General features: G+C 44.9%; 2 non-coding genes across 2 annotated transcripts; both read left to right on the forward strand.

Annotated features, from left to right (window-relative positions):
- Nucleotides 1-1,165: 1,165 nt before the first annotated feature.
- Nucleotides 1,166-1,237, forward strand: trnag-ucc (transfer RNA glycine (anticodon UCC)). Its single transcript has one exon. It is a non-coding gene; the product is annotated as a tRNA-Gly (tRNA).
- A 1,947-nt stretch (nucleotides 1,238-3,184) lies between these two features.
- Nucleotides 3,185-3,256, forward strand: trnag-ucc (transfer RNA glycine (anticodon UCC)). The gene has a single exon. It is a non-coding gene; the product is annotated as a tRNA-Gly (tRNA).
- Nucleotides 3,257-16,988: the final 13,732 nt, after the last annotated feature.

Genomic DNA, 16,988 nt, shown 5'->3' on the forward strand with positions numbered 1-16,988 from the left:
GTTCCTTGGATGCTGCTTGACCTGCTGCGCTTTTCCAGCAACACATTTTCAGCTCTGATCTCCAGCACCTGCAGTCCTCACTTTCTCCAATACGAAAGTAAATGTAAGTTTGAACAATACATGTCCCCACACTCAGATCCCTCTCTGATTTAAGATGCCCCTTCACGTGGAATCATAGAGATGCACAGCAAGGAAACACACCCTTCGGTCCAAACTGTCCATGCCGACCAGATAGTCCAACCCAATCTAGTCCCACCTGCCAGCACCTGGCCCATATCCCTCCAAACCCTTTCTATTCATGTACCCATCCTGATTAGGGGTCTGATGGTTACTGCTTACTTCAAACATTGGGAATGGTCAGGGTTTATTTAAAAGGACCGTTTATTCATTAATAAGGGCTGGGCATTTATTGATTTTAAAAACATTAGGAATGCAATTCCCAGTTTATTTAAATGGACCATTGATTTATGAGTGAGGGACTGGGGGAGTTACTTATTGTGAAAAGCATTGAGATGGATCTTTGATTTGCTGTTGAGTGGAAAGGGGATTATGGATTTAAAAAGGAAATGAGGGATAAATTTTTTACACATCGAGTGTTTGGTGTGTGCAATGAACTGTCAGAGATAGATGGACGCAGGTATAGTTACAACGTTGAAAAGACACTTGGATATGTTCATGAATAGGAAAGGTTTAGAGAGATATGACCAAATGCTAGCAAATGGGAAATGTTCAAGTGCATGCAGGTGGTTGCAGTTGGGTTTGGGGATATAGTCAGCATAAACTGGTTGGAGCTAAGGATCTGTTTCCATGCTGTATGACACTCTGATTTTAAAACATTGAAAATTACCCTGGTTTCTCTCCCTCCCAGCTGCCACTCCACCCTCCCCCTCTTCTCCAAAGTTACAGAGAAAACTACAAATCTATCAACAGAATCAAAGTGCGGATTGATACACATTTTTCGAGAGATTTCTGCTTCCCGAACTGTTAAAAAGTGTGAATTAAAAGGTATAATGAAAACTATCAAATCAGTAAAACTCAATCTTTTATTACTTCTGAATTCTATTATTTCACCGGAAAATTTGCATCAAAAATCGAACGAAATTTCGACTCAAGAACTATTGGTCGAATTGCACGTTCCCTGATGTTTGGAGCCGCGCCTGTGGTGGCGATGGTGGTATAGTGGTGAGCATAGCTGCCTTCCAAGCAGTTGACCCGGGTTCGATTCCCGGCCATCGCAAGCTGCAGCTTTTAAACCACTCAACAGCAAAAAGACCATTTCCAGCAGTGGGAATGAAACACTCACATCTGCACATCACCTTAAGTCAGCCACATGAACGGGGCCAAACCTCTGGAGGGCGGCCACCACTTTGAAATTGAGGATGATACCCGTTTCAAATTAACTGGTGTCATGACAGAAATCCTGAGCTTTTCATTTTATTTCAAGATTTCACTCTTTTCAACATTACTCTCAGTTTTCTTTTGGTGAAATGCAGCCTAATATCAAGTGAAAAGTGGGTGGGCAGTCCATTGTTTATGGGCACAGCATTATTTATTATATCAGATCGGTTATTTTATTTTTTAATCGAAATTAGTCACCTGTTTGCCTGGTGTATATATCACTGTTGTGGAATTGGTGTCGGATATCGAATTTGCAGATGATAAAACATTCGTCATTGGTTTTGGGGAAGCTGTCTGCAGACTGTGGGGAGATCTACATCAGCTGGTGAGCTACACAGCAAAGCTGTGAAAGGGGATTTGATCTGGAGAACGTTGGGATTCAGTAAACGATCTCTGGTTCCACAGATATCATCCTCTCTACAGACTGGTCAACATGAACCGACAAAGAGATCTTAACTGCCCCCTCAATTTACTTATTATCTTGTGTATATGAAAGTAAATGCTGAAAATGTGTTGGTGGAAAAGCGCAGCAGGTCAGGCAGTATCCAATGAACAGGAGAATCGACGTTTCGGGCATACGCCCAGGATTCCTGAAGAACGGCTTATGCCCGAAACGTCGATTCTCCTTGGATGCTGCCTGACCTGCTGCGCTTTTCCAGCAACACATTTTCAGCTCTGATCTCCAGCACCTGCAGTCCTCACTTTCTCCAATACGAAAGTAAATGTAAGTTTGAACAATACATGTCCCCACACTCAGATCCCTCTCTGATTTAAGATGCCCCTTCACGTGGAATCATAGAGATGCACAGCAAGGAAACACACCCTTCGGTCCAAACTGTCCATGCCGACCAGATAGTCCAACCCAATCTAGTCCCACCTGCCAGCACCTGGCCCATATCCCTCCAAACCCTTTCTATTCATGTACCCATCCTGATTAGGGGTCTGATGGTTACTGCTTACTTCAAACATTGGGAATGGTCAGGGTTTATTTAAAAGGACCGTTTATTCATTAATAAGGGCTGGGCATTTATTGATTTTAAAAACATTAGGAATGCAATTCCCAGTTTATTTAAATGGACCATTGATTTATGAGTGAGGGACTGGGGGAGTTACTTATTGTGAAAAGCATTGAGATGGATCTTTGATTTGCTGTTGAGTGGAAAGGGGATTATGGATTTAAAAAGGAAATGAGGGATAAATTTTTTACACATCGAGTGTTTGGTGTGTGCAATGAACTGTCAGAGATAGATGGACGCAGGTATAGTTACAACGTTGAAAAGACACTTGGATATGTTCATGAATAGGAAAGGTTTAGAGAGATATGACCAAATGCTAGCAAATGGGAAATGTTCAAGTGCATGCAGGTGGTTGCAGTTGGGTTTGGGGATATAGTCAGCATAAACTGGTTGGAGCTAAGGATCTGTTTCCATGCTGTATGACACTCTGATTTTAAAACATTGAAAATTACCCTGGTTTCTCTCCCTCCCAGCTGCCACTCCACCCTCCCCCTCTTCTCCAAAGTAACAGAGAAAACTACAAATCTATCAACAGAATCAAAGTGCGGATTGATACACATTTTTCGAGAGATTTCTGCTTCCCGAACTGTTAAAAAGTGTGAATTAAAAGGTATAATGAAAACTATCAAATCAGTAAAACTCAATCTTTTATTACTTCTGAATTCTATTATTTCACCGGAAAATTTGCATCAAAAAACGAACGAAATTTCGAATCAAGAACTATTGGTCGAATTGCACGTTCCCTGATGTTTGGAGCCGCGCCTGTGGTGGCGATGGTGGTATAGTGGTGAGCATAGCTGCCTTCCAAGTAGTTGACCCGGGTTCGTTTCCCGGCCATCGCAAGCTGCAGCTTTTAAACCACTCAACAGCAAAAAGACCATTTCCAGCAGTGGGAATGAAACACTCACATCTGCACATCACCTTGAGTCAGCCACATTAACGGGGCCAAACCTCTGGAGGGCGGACACCACTTTGAAATTGAGGATGATACCCGTTTCAAATTAACTGGTGTCATGACAGAAATCCTGAGCTTTTCACTTTATTTCAAGATTTCACTCTTTTCAACATTACTCTCAGTTTTCTTTTGGTGAAATGCAGCCTAATATCAAGTGAAAAGTGGGTGGGCAGTCCATTGTTTATGGGCACAGCATTATTTATTATATCAGATCGGTTATTTTATTTTTTAATCGAAATTAGTCACCTGTTTGCCTGGTGTATATATCACTGTTGTGGAATTGGTGTCGGATATCGAATTTGCAGATGATAAAACATTCGTCATTGGTTTTGGGGAAGCTGTCTGCAGACTGTGGGGAGATCGACATCAGCTGGTGAGCTACACAGCAAAGCTGTGAAAGGGGATTTGATCTGGAGAACGTTGGGATTCAGTAAACGATCTCTGGTTCCACAGATATCATCCTCTCTACAGACTGGTCAACATGAACCGACAAAGAGATCTTAACTGCCCCCTCAATTTACTTATTATCTTGTGTATATGAAAGTAAATGCTGAAAATGTGTTGGTGGAAAAGCGCAGCAGGTCAGGCAGTATCCAATGAACAGGAGAATCGACGTTTCGGGCATACGCCCAGGATTCCTGAAGAACGGCTTATGCCCGAAACGTCGATTCTCCTGTTCCTTGGATGCTGCCTGACCTGCTGCGCTTTTCCAGCAACACATTTTCAGCTCTGATCTCCAGCACCTGCAGTCCTCACTTTCTCCAATACGAAAGTAAATGTAAGTTTGAACAATACATGTCCCCACACTCAGATCCCTCTCTGATTTAAGATGCCCCTTCACGTGGAATCATAGAGATGCACAGCAAGGAAACACACCCTTCCGTCCAAACTGTCCATGCCGACCAGATAGTCCAACCCAATCTAGTCCCACCTGCCACCACCTGGCCCATATCCCTCCAAACCCTTTCTATTCATGTACCCATCCTGATTAGGGGTCTGATGGTTACTGCTTACTTCAAACATTGGGAATGGTCAGGGTTTATTTAAAAGGACCGTTTATTCATTAATAAGGGCTGGGCATTTATTGATTTTAAAAACATTAGGAATGCAATTCCCAGTTTGTTTAAATGGACCATTGATTTATGACGGAGGGACTGGGGGAGTTACTTATTGTGAAAAGCATTGAGATGGATCTTTGATTTGCTGTTGAGTGGAAAGGGGATTATGGATTTAAAAAGGAAATGAGGGATAAATTTTTTACACATCGAGTGTTTGGTGTGTGCAATGAACTGTCAGAGATAGATGGACGCAGGTATAGTTACAACGTTGAAAAGACACTTGGATATGTTCATGAATAGGAAAGGTTTAGAGAGATATGACCAAATGCTAGCAAATGGGAAATGTTCAAGTGCATGCAGGTGGTTGCAGTTGGGTTTGGGGATATAGTCAGCATAAACTGGTTGGACCTAAGGATCTGTTTCCATGCTGTATGACACTCTGATTTTAAAACATTGAAAATTACCCTGGTTTCTCTCCCTCCCAGCTGCCACTCCACCCTCCCCCTCTTCTCCAAAGTAACAGAGAAAACTACAAATCTATCAACAGAATCAAAGTGCGGATCGATACACATTTTTCGAGAGATTTCTGCTTTCCGAACTGTTAAAAAGTGTGAATTAAAAGGTATAATGCGAACTATGAAATGAGTAAAACTTAATCATTTATTACTTCTGAATTCTATTATTTCACCGGAAAATTTGCATCAAAAAACGAACGAAATTTCGAATCAAGAACTATTGGTGGAATTGCACATCAGCTGATGTCCAGAGCTGTCGCTAGCGTGGCGATGGTGGTATAGTGGTGAGCATAGCTGCCTTCCAAGCAGTTGACCCAGGTTCGATTTCCGGCCATCGCAAGCTGCTGCTTTTTAAACCACTCAACAGCAAAAAGCCCATTTCCAGCAGTGGGAATGAAACACTCACATCTGCACATCACCTTGAGTCAGCCACATTAACGGGGCCAAACCTCTGTAGGGCGGCCACCACTTTGAAATTGAGGATGCGCCCTGGAAGATGAAGGAGTCAGGACGATACCCGTTTCAAACTAACTGGTGTCATGACAGAATATCTGACCTTTTCATTTTATTTCAAGATTTCACTCCTTTCAACATTACTCAGTTTTTTTTTTGTGAAATACAGCCTAATATCAAGTGAAAAGTGGGTGGGCAGTCCATTGTTTATGGGCACAGCATTATTTATTATATCAGATCGGTTATTTTATTTTTTAATCGAAATTAGTCACCTGTTTGCCTGTTGTATATATCACTGTTGTGGAATTGGTGTCGGATATCGAATTTGCAGATGATAAAACATTCGTCATTGGTTTTGGGGAAGCTGTCTGCAGACTGTGGGGAGATCTCCATCAGCTGGTGAGCTACACAGCAAAGCTGTGAAAGGGGATTTGATCTGGAGAACGTTGGGATTCAGTAAACGATCACTGGTTCCACAGATATCATCCTCTGTACAGACTGGTCAACATGAACCGTCAAAGAGATCTTAACTGCCCCCTCAATTTACTTATTATCTTGTGTATATGAAAGTAAATGCTGAAAATGTGTTGCTGGAAAAGCGCAGCAGGTCAGGCAGCATCCAAGGAACAGGAGAATCGACGTTTCGGGCATACGCCCAGGATTCCTGAAGAACGGCTTATGCCCGAAACGTCGATTCTCCTGTTCCTTGGATGCTGCCTGACCTACTGCGCTTTTCCAGCAATTTCCCAGGATTGGAGAAACTATGTCATGTTTTTCACAGCCTGCAGCACATTATCAATGAGGATAAGAACCTTGCCGAGACCTTCCCTACTTCCACTTCTCGCTTTTAAATAACCGCTAATGCTTAAACAGATCATCGTTCACAGCAAACTGCCCAGCCTTCAGGACAACATTGACTACAATACTGTACAGCCCTGTCATGGCAAACAGTGCAAGACGTGTCAGAGTGTTGACACGGATACCACCATTACATGTGCGGACACCTCCCACCATGTACATGGCAGGTACACATGTGACTCGGCCAACGTTGTCTATCTCAATCACTGCAGGCAAGGATGCCCCGAGGCATAGAATCATAGAATCCCTACAGTGTGGAAGCAGGACCCTTGGTCCAACAAATCTACACCAACCTGACGAAGAGTAACCCATCCAGACCCAATCCCCTACCCAATTATTCTATGTTTATCCCTGACTAATGCACCTGACCTATACATACCTGAACACTACGGGCAATTTAGCATGGCCAATTCACCTAACCTGCAGATCTTTGGACTGTGGGAGGAAACTGGAGCCCCTGGGGGAAACCTATGCTGGCACAGGGAGAATGTGCAAACTCCACACAGACAGTCACCTGAGGTTGTAATTTAACAGTTCCTGGCACTGTGAGGCAGCAGTGCTAACTACTGAGCCACCGTGCCACCCTGCATGGTACATTGGTGAGGCCAAGCAGACACTATGACAACGGATGAATGGAAACTGCGCAACAATCACCAGACAGAGATGTTCCCTCCCAGTCGGGGAGCACTTCAGCAGTCAAGGACATTTGGCCTTGGATCTTCAGGTGACCATCCTCCAAGGCAGACGTCAGGATACACAACAACACAGAGTGGCTGAGCAGAAGCTGATAGCCAAGAACGGTACCCATAGGGAGGGCCTCTACCGGGACCCGGGGTTCATGTCACACTACAGGTGACCTCACTACATTAAACACTCTCACACATACACATACACGCACGCTCTTACATACTCACACATTGACGCAGAGCCTCTCTCATACGTACGCTCTCTCAGACACACAAATACACACACACACAAAATCTCTCTCTCTCTCTGTCTCTCTCTCTCTCTACCCACCCCCCAACCACCACGTAAGTCTCTGAGGTGAATTTGCATTTACAGAATTGTATTTGCAGATACATTCTCTTTTGTTCAAAAAGCATATAGTCTGCGGGCAGTCAATGCAGGCAGTCAATCTGTGTAACATTTTATAAAGTCCTACTTTGGAAATAGAACCAGTCTGGCTCAAGATTGCCATACAGACAGACTCTAACCTCACATCTTTAATGCATTGTCTGAGCTGAGATGTCACTTTGTTTTTAATATAAAACTTTAAGTTAACTTGAGAAGGTGGCTTGAAAGAATTTCTGGGATTTACAATAAATGATAGCAGCCCATTCAAAAAGATGAAAGACTTAACAGCAACCCAGGTTTGTTCAATATATTGTACCAGTTGCATGCATGACACAGTGATCTTTTGCTATAAATTCTGTGTCTTATGATCTGGACATTTGATATGTACACCACCAGCACTGAGGAGAGTTTAGACTATTCAATCAGCTGGCCCTTTTGCCTTGGGACTTTTTCACTGCTTCCCTCCCCCCCCCGGGATAATATAGGCTGCTGACGTCTTTCAGGCTAAGATGAACAAAGCTGTTATCTCCCAGTGTGTTATCAAGTGATTTTATTGTGATTGCAAGCTGATCAGATTCTTAACTTGCATTTAGCAGAACAAGATGTGGAGGTGCTGGTGTTGGACTGGGGTGGACAAAGTTTAAAAATCGCACAACACCAGGTTATAGTCCAACAGGTTTATTTGGAAGAATAAGCTTTGAGTGTTGCTTCTTCATCAGGATCATAGGACACAGAATTTATAGCAAAAGATTAAAGTGTCAAACGACTGATATGATTTATAGAACAAACCTAGATTGCTGCTAGTCTTTCATCTTTTAGAATGGCTGCAGGTTTTGATTAAAGTAAATTCCATCTTTCAACACATTCTGAGATAATGTTTTATGAAAAAAATAACATCACTGCTCCGACAATGCATTAAAGGTGTGTATTAGTCTGTCTGCATTCCAATGCAGTACAAGCCAAGGTGAGGAGCAGGGAGGAGAAATAGGACATCTGTGTGAAGCATGATACTGTGCCTACAGTAGGGAACAGCAGTCGGGGTTCTGTCATTTCAGAATGAGAGCAAGTCCTCCCGACAGCATCCTCTGGGGTGGGACAGTACTAGCATGCAGCAACGGGGGAGGTTTTCAAAACTTTGCTGTGCAGTGGGGTCCTCGGATCCCAGCAGGGGCTTGGCAAAACAATTTTTGTGAAGTTTTCTCTTGCGCTGTGTTAATACTAGAAAGAGCCAGAACCTGAGAAGGTTGAACCCACTGGTACCTGCAGCACAGGCCTTTGGCTTTGATCTTTATGTCGTCATTGTCGACAGAAATAGTGCCAGAAGACTGGAGGATAGCAAATGTTGTTCCCTTGTTCAAGAAGGGGAGTAGAGACAACCCCGGTAATTATAGACCGGTGTGACTTACTTCAGTTGTGGGTAAAGTGTTGGAAAAGGTTACAAGAGATAGGATTTATAATCATCTAGAAAGGAATAAGTTGATTAGGGATAGTCAACATGGTTTTGTGAAGGGTAGGTCATGTCTCACAAACCTTATTGAGTTCCTTGAGAAGATGACCAAAAACAGATGGCTGAGGATAAAGAAGTTGTTGTGGTGTATATGGACTTCAGTAAGGTGTTTGATAAGGTTTCCCACAGTAGGCTATTGAACAAAATACGGAGGTATGAGATTGAGGGTGATTTAGTGGTTTGGATCAGAAATTGGCTCGCTGAAAGAAAACAGAGGGTGGTGGTTGCTGGGAAATGTTCATCCTGGAGCTCAGTTACTAGTGGTGTACCGCAAGGGTCTGTTTTGGGGCCACTGCTGTTTGTCATTTTTATAAATGACCTGGAGGAGTGTGTAAAAGGCTGGGTTAGTAAATTTACGGATGACACTAAGGCTGGTGGAGTTGTGGATAGTGACGAAGGATGTTATGGGTTTCAGAGGGACATAGATAAGCTGCAGAGCTTAGCTGAGAGCTGGCAAATGGAGTTTAGTGCAGAAAAGTATGAGATGATTCACTTTGGAAGGAGCAACAGGAATAAAGAGTACTGGGCTAATGGTAAGATCCTCAGTAGTGTAGACGAGCAGAGAGATCTCAATGTCCAGGTACATAAATCCCTGTAAGTTGCCACCCATGTTGATAGGGTTGTTAAGAAGGCATACAGTGTGTTAGCTTTTATTAGGAGAGGTGTGGAGGGAGTACAGAGGAGAATCACCAGGATGTAGCCTAGGATGGAGCGTATCAACTATGAATGGAGGCTGGGTAAGCTCAGGTTATTATCTTTGGAGCAGGGAAGGTTGAGGAAGGACCTGATTGAGGTGTATAAGATTATGAGGTGAATGGACAACGTGGATGGCATCCGATCTCCTTAGTCAAAGCATCAGTTACATGGAAGCACAATCTTAAAGTGATTGTTTCGTGGGAATTTGTGGAAAACTTGCTTCACTCAGAGGGTGGGATGTGGTGGAGAGGGGAGAGATCTGGAATGCACTGTCTGGGAGGGGAGTTTTTTTTTATTAATTCACTCATGGGACATGGCCATCGCTGGCTGGGCCCAGGATTTATTGCTTGTCCCAAGTTGCTCTTGGGAAGGTGGTGGTGAGCTGCCTTCTTGTACTGCTGTAGTCCATGTACTGTAAGTTGACCCACAATGCCCTTAGGGAGGGAATTCCAGGATTTTGACCCAGCGACAGTGAAAGAATGGCGATATATTTCCAAGTCAGGATGGTGAGTGGCTGGTGGGGAACTTCCTGGTGGTTTGGAGTAGGGGTGGGGGATGGTGGAGGGATGGAGGTGGTGGGGGTGGGGGCTGGTTCCCATGTACTTGCTGCCCTTGTTCTGCTAGATGGAAATGCATTTCTAACAAAAAGCTACCTTTGAATTGATGAGTGTGGTCAATTGTTCTCTCCCCAGTCTCCCATGTAGAATGAAAATCCCTACAATGTGGAAACAGACCCTTCGACCCAGCAAGTCTACACCAATCATCCGAGCAGTAATCCATCCAGACCCATTCCCCTCTTATTCTATGTTTCCCCCTGACTAATGCACCTAACCTCACCTCCCTGAACATTATGGGCAATTTAGCATGGCCAACTCACCTAACCTGCACACCTTTGGACTGTGGGAGGAAACCAGAGCACCCACAGGAAACTCACCAGACACGGGGAGAATGTGCAAACTCCACATAGATGGCTGCCCGAAGATGGAATTGAACCCAGTTCTGTGGTGCTACGAGACAGCAGTGCTAACCACTGAGCCACCGTGCCACCCTGCAGTACCATGCTGTTCCTTTGCCTTCCTTGACCCTCTGTATTCAGACACTGGATGTGTAATCATTTTTGTGAAGTGCATGAACAAATTGCTGAATTCAGGGAGCACTAATGCCATGTATCAATGTTCATTCATCAACCTGTAAAGCTCAATTCATGCCTGCCTTTAGCATTTAGGTTTGGGAAGATCAAAGCTGTCCACTTCAAAGCCGAATACCACATCTGCTCCTTGTCTACTGACTTCAATCCCACTTCAGTGTGAGGTTGAAGCAGGTTGTTCCCGTCCTGCACATTTTTGTTTTGGACTGAAACATCAAACAGAGCAAATGGGTGCAGGAGTTGGCCATTTGGCCCTTCTAGCCTGCTCCACCATTCATCATGGTCAGAGCTGATCACTCAAGCCGTACCCTGTTCCCACTTTCTCCCCATACCTTTTGATCCCTTGAGCCCTAACGTTATCTAACTCCTTCCTGAAAACATCCAGTATTCTGGGCAGAACTGTGGCAGACAATACCACAGACTTACCACTCTATGGATGAAGATGTTTCTCCTCATCACAGTCCTGCACTTAATCCTTGGACTGTGACCAGGCTGGACTCCCTGACAGTAGAGAACATTCTCCATGCAATTGCCCCGAGCTAGCCCTGTTAGAATTTTATCAGGAAACGTATTGGAGAGTATTCTGAAAACAGGATTTATGATTGTTTGGGAAAGCGTAGCTTGATTAGAGATAGCATCGCTTTGTGAGGGGTTGGTCATGTCTCACAAACTTTAAGGAATTCTTTAAGGGTGTGACAAAACACATTGATGAAGGTAGAGCAGTGGATGTGGTTTACATGGATTTTAGTCAAGGTGTTTGACAAGGTTCCCCATGGTAAGATCACTCAGAAAGTAAGGAGGCATGGGATACAGGGAAACCTGTCTGTCTGGATCCAGAATTGGCTGGCCCATAGAAGACAGAGGGTGGTCATAGATAGAAAGTATTCAGCCTGGAGCTCGGTGACCAGTTGTGTCCACAGGGATCTGTTCTGGGACCTCTGCTCTTTGTGATTTTTATTAACGACTTGGATGAGAAAATGGAAGAGTGAGTTCATAAGTTTGCTGATGACATGAAGGTTGGTGGAGTTGTGGATAGTGCAGAGGGCTGTTGTAGATTGCAATGGGACATTAACAGGATACAGAGCTGGGCTGAGAAGTGGCAAATGGAGTCCAACCTGGAAAAGTGTGATGTCGTTCACTTGGGAAGGTTGAATTTGAATGCAGAATACAGTGTTAAAGACAGGATTCTTGGCAGTGTGGAGAAACAGAGGGATCTTGGGATCCATGTCGATCGATCCCTCAAAGTTGCCACCCGAATTGATAGGGTTGTTAAGAAGGCATATGGTATGTTGGTTTCATTAGCAGGAGGATTGAGTTTAAGAGCCGTGAGGTTATGCTGCAGCTCTATAAAGCCCTGGTTAGACCACACTTGGAATATTGTGTTCAGTTCTTTAAAGGAAGGATGTGGAAGCTTTAGAGAGGGTGCCGAGGAGATTTACCAGGATGCTGCCTGGACTGGAGGGCATGTCTTATGAAGAGAGGTTGAGGGAGCTAGGGCTGTTGTCATTGGAGAGAAGAAGGATGAGAGGGGACTTGATAGAGGTGTACAAGATGTTGAGAGGCATAGATAGAGTCGATAGCCAGAGAACTTTTCCCATTATGGAAGTGTCTTACATGAGGGGTCATAATTTTAAGGAAGGAGGTTTAGGGGAGATGTTGGAGGTAGGCTTTACACAGAGAGTGGTGGGTGTACGGAATGCACTGCCAGTAGTGGTAGAAGAGTCAGAGACATTAGGGACATTGAAGAGACTCTTGGATAGGCACATAGGTATGTTGGTTAGACTGATGTCAGAGTAGGATAAAAGGCCGGCACAACATCAAGGACCGAAGGGCCTGTACTGTGCTGCACTGTTCTGTGTTCTTCAGATTCTCAATTGGCCACACTCCAGTTACAAAGGTGCATGTGTAAAGCTCATCCAACAAACACCAGCCACCCATTAGCGCTGAGTTCACTCATCCACGTTTATTCCTACTGTGACTCTGCCTCAATGTGAATGTTCTCTTTAATATTACTGCATCTTTACAAAGCGCAAATTCCAATCCATTGCCCATTTCCAACATTCTCCTTCTTCCCTGTTTCTCTAGGCAGCCCAGCTCCTGTGTGGTAAGAACAGAGCTTGGCATTCCATTTGACCTGCTCACAAATTCCCAGCTTTGTCCCCACACCCACTGGCAAATCAGAGCCTTGTTTTTGCACCGTGGAAAACACAATGTCCCATTCCTTGTATGGGATGAAGACAGACTATTGGCTAGAATGATGTTGGACTTTAACAGGCAGGGGTCGGACTGCAAGGAGCCATTGTCATGTAAGGTTTGACAATCCAGTTCTTCTGCCTTTCACAAACCAATGGCATATAAGCATAACTGGCTGGGCCAGGTTTATTGACTATCCCGACTTATCCTTGAGAAGGGTGTAGTGACCCATCTTCTTTAAACACTGCAGTCCACTTGCTGTAAGTAGATCAACAATCCTGTTATGGAGGAATTTCCATGAATTTTGTTACAAAGACACAGAAGGAACGGCAATATGTTTCCAAGTCAGGATGGTGAGCGTATCGGAGGAGAATTGTAGATGATAGTCTTCCATGGTTAGGCCACTTTTGGAATATTGCGTGCAATTCTCGTCTCCTCCTATCGGAAAGGTGTTGTGAAACTTGAAAGGGTTCAGAAAAGCTTGACAAGGAAGGTGCCAGAGTTGGAGGATTTGAGCTATAGGGAGAGGTTGAACAGGCTGGGGCTGTTTTCCCTGGAGCATCGGAAGCTGAGGGGTGACCTTATAGAGGTTTATAAAATCTTGACGGACATGGACAGGATAAATAGACGAAATCTTTTCCCTGGGGTGGGGGAGTCCAGAACGAGAGGGCATAGGTTTAGGGTGAGAGGGGAAAGATATAAATGGGACCTAAGGGGCAACCTTTTCACACAGAGGGTGGTGTGTGTATGGAATGAGCTGCCAGAGGAAGTGGTGGAGTCTAGTACAATTACAGTATTTAAAAGGCATCTGGATGGGTACATGAATAGGAAGGGTTTGGAGGGAGATGGGCCAGTGCAGGCAAATGGGGCTACATTAGGTCAGGACATCTGGTCGGCATGGATGAATTGGACCGAAGGGTCTGATTCCATGCCGTGTATCTCTATGACTCTATGATCTTCTGCCCCTGTCTCTCTGAATGGAAGTGGTTCCCATAGCAACCAGAACGTGTTGCTATAGGAACAGAGTGGGGGTGGGCCTGAAGGCAGTTGCTAGGCCAACAGAGTGGGATGGGGCTGAAGGCTATAACTTGGGAAATAGAGTGAGGGTGGGACTGAAGGGCATTGCTCGAGGAACAGAGTGGGGTGGGACTGATGGCTGTTGGTAGGGGAACAGAGTGGGAGTGGGACTGAAGGCTGTTGGTAGGGGAACAGAGTGGTGTTGGACGGTTGGCTGTTGGTAGGGGAACAGAGTGGGGTTGGACTGTTGGTTGTTGGTAGGGGAACAGAGTGGGGTGGGACTGATGGCTGTTGGTAGGTGAACAGAGTGGGAGTGGAACTGAAAGCTGTTAGTAGGGGAACAGAGTGGGGTGGGACTGAAAGCTGTTGGTAGGGGAACAGAGCGGGATGGGGCTGAAAGCTGTTGTTAGGGGAACAGAGTGAGGTGGGGCTGAAGGCTGTTGTTAGGGGAACAGAGTGAGGTGGGGCTGAAGGCTGTTGGTAGGGGAACAGAGTGGGGTGGGGCTGATGGCTGTTGGTAGGGGAACAGAGTGGGGTGGAACTGAAAGCTGTTGGTCGGGGAACAGAGCGGGATGGGGCTGATGGCTGTTAGTAGGGGAACAGAGTGATTTTGGGCTGAAAGCTGTTGTTAGGGGAACAGAGTGAGGTGGGGCTGAAGGCTGTTGGTAGGGGAACAGAGTGGGGTGGGACTGATGGCTGTTGGTAGGAGAACAGAGTGAGAGTGGGGCTGATGGCTGTTAGTAGGGGAACAGAGTGAGGTGGGGCTGAAGGCTGTTTTTAGGGGAACAGAGTGGGAGTGGGACTAATGGCTGTTGGTAGGGGAAAAGAGTGAGGTGGGGCTGATGGCTGTTGGTAGGAGAACAGAGTGAGAGTGAGGCTGATGGCTGTTGGTAGGGGAACAGAGTGAGGTGGGGCTGAAGGCTGTTTTTAGGGGAACAGAGTGGGAGTGGGACTAATGGCTGTTGGTAGGGGAAAAGAGTGAGGTGGGGCTGATGGCTGTTGGTAGCAGACCAGAGTGGGGTGGGGCTGAAGGCCATTTCTTTGGGAACAAAGTGGAGGTGCAGCTTAACCTTCACAGAAATGCCATCTCAGAATATCACATGTTTGACGAAGAATCATCTCATGTTCATGGAGAATAAGTCTAATTTGTTCTATGTTCCCATTTCTGAAAACTACTTCAAGCCAAGAATCTACCTGCTGAACCTTCATTGATCTACTTCCAATATAAACCTGTCCTTCCTTAGTTAGGGAGAGCTAAACGGTCACAGGTTTCTGGGTGCTGTAACAGCAATCCTCTATATAGTTGTATAAAGTGTCCAAACCATGAGTTGGATTGCTGCAGGAGCTCAGCTGAGAAGTGTTGAATGACCCCGTAGTTGAACATTATTAAAACCAGTGAAGAATTCTACAGCAGGTCGGGATCTAGGAATTCCTGCAGAGACTACCTCCCCTCCTGACTCCTTCTACATTTACATGGCATGTGTTAGGCGTGTGATGTAATACTCCCACTTGCCTGGATAGGTGCAGCTCCAACAGTACTCGAGAAGTTCGACACCATCCACAACAAAGACGCCCGCTTGGTTGGCATCATATCCACAAACATCCTCTCCCCCAACACCCAGGCACAGTAGCAGCAGTGAGTACCATCTACAAGACACAGTGCAGAAATTCACCAAGGCCCTTATGCCATAACACTAATCAAACCCACAACCACTGCCATCGAAAAGAAAAAGGACAGCAGATATATGTGAACATCACTGTTCCCAAGTTCCTCTCCAAGCCACTGACTCTCCTGACTCGGAAATAATACTCTTTCTTCATTGATGCTGGGTCAAAATCCTGGAATTCACTCACTCGGGGCTCACTATAGCACACAGACCTGCAGCAGTTCAAGAAGGCAACTCATCACCACCCCCTGAAGGAGGCTACTGGGGACAGGCAATAAATATCCCATGTGTGAATTAAAGAAAAATAAAAAAATTAAAAGATGGTTTGCCCTTTAATGTTCTGGTCTATGTATAATGGGATGCTAGCGTTGTCTGGAACAGGGTGACTGGAAGACTCCTCAATCAGTGTACACAATGTTAATTTTCCCAGGCACTGTGGCATGTATCAGGAAAGGACTGCACAACACCAGTCTGCAATCAGGTTGCAACTTTATTTGAGACAACAAATGTTAAGAGTTAAACTTTACAGTTTTAAAAAGTCTATTTCTAACTTTCCAGTTCTTTTGAATCTTAAAATACTTCCCAGATACTTGTAACTTTTGCTGGTCTTTCAAGTTGTTCAATCTGTTGCTCTCTTCACAGGTTGACTCTCCATCTGGTCAGAGAGTGAGCTGCTGTGATCACTGCAGTATCCTTATGTACCATTAGGCCAGACAATGGGGTTCCCCAAGTCATGGTCAGAGTCATAGAGACATACAGTGCAGAAACTGACCCTTCAGTCTAACTTGTCCATGCCCCCCAGATATCCCAGCCCTGCTGGACTGGATTTGTATCGCCTCCTGGATACCTTCTGGACCTTTCCAAGGTCTTGACCAATCAGAGGCATCAAATTAATTGGTTTTATGACCTTGAAATGCCACTAATTGCTCTGGATGACTTGCTTAACAGCAACCCCTTTGATGTGTCTGCTCTTGGGCCTGGAAGTCTGGTTTCAGAATGTAGACCTGGTCTCTTGTCTTACTGAGGCATGTCTTCCCCATGCATCCAGTGTTGTTTGTTTGTCAGGATGGGTTGAATTGTCCTTTCACACTTCCTAATGTATTCTGGTGCCTCTCTGGTTTCAATCGTCTGGGTTTAGATCTTGTAAGTACTTGCTCCGAGGCAAAATTGTCTCTTGTGTCTGTCTTGACTCAGGCATTCCCAGAATACTTTGCTTTTTGGCCAGCTTTGATGTCCTGTTTATTTCTGTTGCTGTGCACGTATTTCTAGCCTTCCTTCTTAATGACTTCTATTTCACTTGAGTAGTTGTAGGCTGCTACATTAGGAATCTGGACCACCCTTTCCATCACTTCACTGAGATCCAGGATAGATTGAGAAGACAGCATTTCCTTCCTTCAAGTACATCAGCTGACGAGATGGTTAATTTTGTGATAG

This window comes from Chiloscyllium plagiosum, unplaced genomic scaffold, assembly GCF_037043375.1.
Source record: "Chiloscyllium plagiosum isolate Xiang-an unplaced genomic scaffold, Cpla_swu_hap1 HiC_scaffold_12, whole genome shotgun sequence".
Classification (NCBI taxonomy): domain Eukaryota; kingdom Metazoa; phylum Chordata; class Chondrichthyes; order Orectolobiformes; family Hemiscylliidae; genus Chiloscyllium; species Chiloscyllium plagiosum.